General features: G+C 35.8%; 1 long non-coding RNA gene across 2 annotated transcripts in view; it reads right to left on the bottom strand.

The window, feature by feature from the left end:
* Nucleotides 1-5,714: 5,714 nt before the first annotated feature.
* LOC121080989 overlaps nt 5,715-6,000 on the bottom strand; it is a 187,416-nt gene continuing 187,130 nt past the window's right edge. For both annotated transcript variants that reach the window (XR_005825556.1, XR_005825555.1), the window contains exon 3: nt 5,715-5,943. This is a non-coding gene — a long non-coding RNA (uncharacterized LOC121080989). The remainder of the gene's footprint in view (nt 5,944-6,000) is intronic.

The following is a 6,000-nucleotide window of genomic DNA, read 5'->3' as shown; positions in this document are numbered from 1 at the left end:
TTTTCTTCCTTTAGATTTTATTCCTCTCTCTCCCTCTCCTCTTCATTATTATTATTATTGTAATTCTTGTTGTTGTATTCTTACTGTTTTCTTTAATTCAATTATTAAACTGTTCTTATCTCAACCCATGTGGTTTTTACCTTTTTCTGATTCTCCTCCCCATCCTACGGGGGAGGGGGGAATGTCAGTGGGGGTGACTGAGCAGCTGTGCGGTACTTAATTGCTAGCTGGGGTTAAACCACAATGGTGCTTTTTGGCACACAACATGGGGCTGGAAGGGTTGAGATAATGACAGGTCTGACTAGAGTGTGTTAAAACAAATTTGTTATAAATATTTATTTTACTAGTTTAATAGTCACTGGTCACAATGTTAATTTATTTGCTTCCAAAGTTGCTGCACCTGATTTCATTGTTACACTATTTAATACTTTACTTGCAGCACATGTTCCCTGTTGTGTTTATCATCCTTGGGCCTAGGCTAAGGTTGATACTGTGCTGTACTTGTACTGATGATATGATACAATTGCTGGTCGTGAAACTAACCTGATATATGTACTCAGCCTTGTCATCACCTCTGTACTTGGGGAGCCATTTAGTGGGAACTATTAATAATTACACTTTTTGACTTTTCTCCTTGGAGAGCCAAACTATAGGGGAGACATCTGCCTTCCTTCCTTCCTTCCTTCCTTCCTCCCTTCCTCCCTCCCTCCCTCCTTCCCTTCCAGCAGCTTTCTTCTCCTCCAGGCTGATCACAGAAGGATTTGAGAACTTTAAAAATGTTGAATATCCTTGGGATGTTGAGACCAGGGTATTTCTGGTCCTGGTTCTGTTGCTAGGATTGATGACTACGCTTCAGATTTTGTTTAGGGTTAAGCAACTATCCACGGCTACTCCAACACCTGCGACAGGCACTGCAGCTACTCCAACCCCACTGGCAGTCCCTATGGCTACTCAAAACCCCAGAGACAGGCACTGCAGTTACTTCAATCTCCATGACAAGCACTGTGGCTACTCAAACTTTTGCAATTCTTGGTTAGAATTCTAGCTGTTGTTTAAAAAGTGCATTGCTGGTATAGTAAATGAATAACTGCAAAATTATGGCTCGGGATTCACACATTTAAGCTGTCTAACATTCGAAAAAGTTTTTCTTGTCCTGACTCAGAAGAAAAAATTTAATCTTTGAGGTATTACGCTTATGGGGAAAGACAATGAGCAAGCACATGGTAGACATTAAGACAGATATAGTCTGAAATCAGGACTCAGTCTGTATTGCTATACTATCAAACTTGCACTGATGATGCTAATAATTTTCTACTTATTTCTTTTCAAAAACAGATATTAAAAAGTTTAAATGAATCTTTAAAGGGCATAAAGAAAACCAGGATAATTTTAAATCAAGTCTTTATCTGACTTCCAATGGAGAATTTTGATTGCTTCTTTAATGGATAATAAAACACAGAAGTTTTTAAGCAGCACAGTGCCTATCTAATTCACAGAACTTAACTTAAGGAAAAACTGATAAATTAGGACAGAAGGAACATTGCAAAAAAGATACTTCAGAAATTAGCAATCATGTAAGTCATTCCTGTAGCTCCCTAAAGTTTCATAAACACTAATACATATGCTTTGAGTTGTACATAAGCATATGAAAGCAATTTAAAATAGATCTTATGTTATACAATTAAAGTAACCTCTCCCAAAAGATGTTTGAGCAAAGAATAGGGTAAATAGTAAGAAGAGACACTATATATTCAATTACAGATAACTAGATGAAACACAAAACATTATTTTATATATTTTTGCACTGAAAGCCTTTATAACCATCTCAATGCCAAAGTAACTTTTTGCTTTCAACTAACTCCTTTAATGAAGTCTTGAAGTACATGATATACTCTTACTTTTCTGGACTTTATATCCAAAAAACATGACATTTCCCATCATATTATGTCAGTAATATGTATTAAGAGAACAAAAGATTCACAGCAACAATGGGGGGAGTTTGCCCCTTTGTCATGGGAGAAGGTATCTTTTAAAGCGAAAATAAAAGACTGCATCAGCCTCTGACACCTGGGATCTGTATCACTGAGAGTGGAGTACGTATATGTGCTATTGCAATTCATATTGTCCAACAAATGCTAGTCCAGCCAGCTCAAGAATATCTATATCCTACCCTATCTTCTCCTATTCCATCTCTTCTTCCAAGTTAAACAGTGCAAAGAGGTATTTCATAACAAAGGTGACTGAAAAGACTTCCATCATATTTCATGAAGTTTTGGACAAACCAATACTATCATTACATATGGATTTAACAAACTGTCTTAAATCATATTGAAGTGTTTGAAGGAAGAAATCAGATTTACAGTATCACACTTACTATCATAATAAAAATATTTGCTTGAGTATTGAATCAGGGTGGGATCTGTGGCTATCGGGCAAAACAAATATAGAGGAAAGTAAACCTTCTTTGAAATAGTTACTATAAAGTAGGTAAGATCAAATACTGTAAATCTCTTAAACAAATGAGTTCCTAAGAGTGACAGTCCCCCACCATTTTAATACCAGCTGCTTTGGTGAAAGCAAAAGTATTCTGCTGTTGTTCCCTTCCTATCTGTGCACCCCATCTTAAACGCCACCATAGCTGTTACCTACATCAAAACTGTTGGTAAACTCAATTATGGTTATTTGAGGAAAACTGTGAAAATTTAAGGTAAACTCAATTATGGTTATTTGAGGAAAACTGAAAATTTAAAACATGTGGTCCTAGCTTACAGTAAAATATCATATTTAATAGTCTCTATATATAGGGCAAATATATTGCTTGTTAAAAAAAAAATAAAAGGGAAGAACTGAAATATCAAAAGCAATTGACTGCCTGTTTCTAATCCTCCCCATAGAAAGTCTGGCGGTTCTTACATTTCACAAGTCTAACTGTTACCAGCTGCAGGCTCAGTCTATCTATTTGCAAGCACTTGTTTTTATAGCTCATGTTAGTGATTTTGTACGTGAAACTTCAATGTAAGACATAAATCCTTCATCTTAACAATGATCTTTGTTATTGCCTCATTTAACGAGGGTGAAAAAAATGAGAATTTGGCTCCCTGTATTCACGAAAAGAAGTTGACAGGGTGATGGGAATGACAACACACTAATGCCTCTTTAGAATCAGAAGAGTAAGAGTTTACAAAGTGTGAAAGGTTTAGAAAAACAATACTGAATATTTACTTTCTAGATTTTCAACTACTCTGCCATATTTTTCTTAAAAAAGAGAACCTCTGTTTGAATTACTGTAACTCATTCCTCTACAAAGCTAACATAAACCTGGAAATAATCCTGAGACATTGTAAAGATGAGAGAGAAAAAGGGAGTAAAAAAGGGAGCATGTGTGTGCACATGTGTATATGTATGTTTAGGAACAGAATGTATATTTTATTTTCTAAACTACATTTACTGTCACTGTTTGTCACTGTTTTTAGTTTTGCACATTCCAGGTATTTAAATCACAGCATAAGATGTTTTTAAATGCTGTCTTTGGGATATTTTGGTGTATTACTCCAAAAACATGCATTTGTAATATAAGATCTTTTCAGAAATTCTTCTGCCTCAGACTGAGTTTCTACGACCCAGATGCTCTTCACCTACCCACTGAAAACAGAGAACCCTCTCCTGTCTCCCACCCACATTTTGGTTTCCTTTTCTCAGCTGCACACTTCCATACTTTTGAAGACAATGGAGGTAAGCTGTATTTCCACAGACATAATAGGTCCCCTAAGTTTGTGTACTTTCAAGCTGACAAGATGCCAGATAAAAGGATAGCTTTCTCCAGCTGTTTGGCTGGCATTACAAGCACGTAGCTGCTTGAGAGAGTTAACAACTGAAAACCAGCATTAAACATCAAGAGAAATTTAATTTCCTGAGCAACAGTCTTCCTGTAGCAACATAACTGCTCCTTAGCTAAAAAAGAATCATAAAAGCTGAAGATTCTGTATTACAAAGAAACACCAACATTATAATTGCTTCTGCTGTTGTGTTCAGTTTGGGTTTGTTTGTTTGTTTAAACAGCCTGGCAGCTCCATTCAACAGTCTGTAGATCTGCTGTTTCCCTGTCACTCTCAGAAATAAACTTACTGGTAGGTAAATCTTCTTTTCTCTAGTTTCAAAACATTCTGCCAACCATAGGAATGAATGGTATAGACAGGATACAAAGGTCTGTCTTAATGCTTGGTACAGGCTCAATGCCCAGTACAGACTCAGCCACAGAGTAAGCCACTCACAGAAGCAATCATTCTGTGAGTACAGCAGATAGCTACCCCGAACAGACAGTATGTTTTAGGTTTGTTATTTTTTTGAATACCTGTCAAACTGTCTTGCTCTTGCACATTGAATCCAGCAATAATGCAATCTCCAGAAATCTATAATAACTTAGACTTTTTCATAGGGCAGAAGTAATGTTTTCCATTGTGCTTTCTAGTGTTCTACCACATCAGCATACATATTGTTTTTTTTCAGTCAGGGTTACTAAATCTAACAAAACGCAGAGTACCTCCTGTGTATTACACAGTTTACACTGAACATGCCAAATAATATTGAAGCTTCAAAGCCAAATAGAAAGGCCAGGAATGTGAACTATAATCATTCCACATATACTTATTTTCCTTCCAAAACAAAAAAGTTGAGACACCAATCTATCTTCAGAACTTTACTAAATGACTTTGTATTTAGCTCTTCAAATAATAATATTTACATTTGCAAACAACCTACATGTTTAAATGTTTTTATGGATGTAGTCAGTGTTTCTACAAGCACTTTTCAAGAACTAGTCTCACTTATTCAAAAAATATAAATACCCATGTGGTAAAAAGATATGAGAGGCAATATTAAATTTAAAGGTAGTATTTGATGGGGTTTGCCATAGCACTTTAATGAATACTTATGCTTTTTCTCATGTGCTACAAGTCCTACATTCTTTTCACAGCCATATTATTCAGAATACAGTATTCCCTCTGAAGATATGTCCAAAGGTTCTTAAGTCCTGCATTTTAGCTCTCAGTGTGTTCACCTTTCCTTTTCATGTATATTCTTAGGTTACCAAATGGCTACACTGCCTTCACCATTGTAAACAATAATTTAATAAAAAACCATTCACATTATGGAAAATAGAAATAGAAAATAAAGTAATATCAAAAACATTTAAGAACAGGAAAGGCTACTCTAGAAAGCATGGATGATACAAAAAGTCACAGGTGTAGTATGAAGGAACTAGAATACAAAGGACTGTAACCAAATATGTTCAGCTATTAACGTTAGAAATAATGTAGATATAACAAGACAGGTAAAAGCCTCTCATGACTTTTTGGAACTTGTTTAAAACTGTATCATGTTAAAAACTTTCTGTGTACAAAAAAAGCTTCTACCTTTATTATGATAGCAAAATACTGTTTTTTCATGCCTCCAGAAGTCTTCTTTCTGAACATAAAGTATTAGTATTGTTTGGAGAAAATGTTTTCTAGTGTTTGTATTTGGACGTGACTAAAAGGTCTACAAGCAGTATTACCAAATGTCACTCTCAAATGTACATGTTAATATTTTATTCTTCTTTTTCACTTATGTAAGGGATTTACAAAACAAATAAACTTCTGTCTGAAAAGCAGCATCTGCTGTCTTGCACCTCCCACTGAAAATGTCAAATCAAGGAGAAATTGCTGGACCTTACCTGCTGGACTCGGCAGATGTAATGGCGATCAGAGGAGGAATCCTCAGTGGAAGAGTGGTGGGCCTTGGAATAGTCTCAGTATCATTCTTTTTATCCCAGTCTGCCTGTTCTAACTGCCTGAAAGCCAGGGGGGGAAGCTGGATGTTACGAGATGATAATCTCCGTACAAGATAGGGCTCCAATCCCTGGAAAGACTCTTCATCCTCAGTGCTGTGATGGAGAACTTCTGAGACCTATGATCAAGGCAAAAAAATATCTATAATGTAATAAATTACCTATAATGTTAACCT

Source organism: Falco naumanni, chromosome Z (genome assembly GCF_017639655.2).
Source record: "Falco naumanni isolate bFalNau1 chromosome Z, bFalNau1.pat, whole genome shotgun sequence".
NCBI lineage: Eukaryota > Metazoa > Chordata > Aves > Falconiformes > Falconidae > Falco > Falco naumanni.
This window is presented reverse-complemented; position numbering and strand designations above follow the sequence as displayed.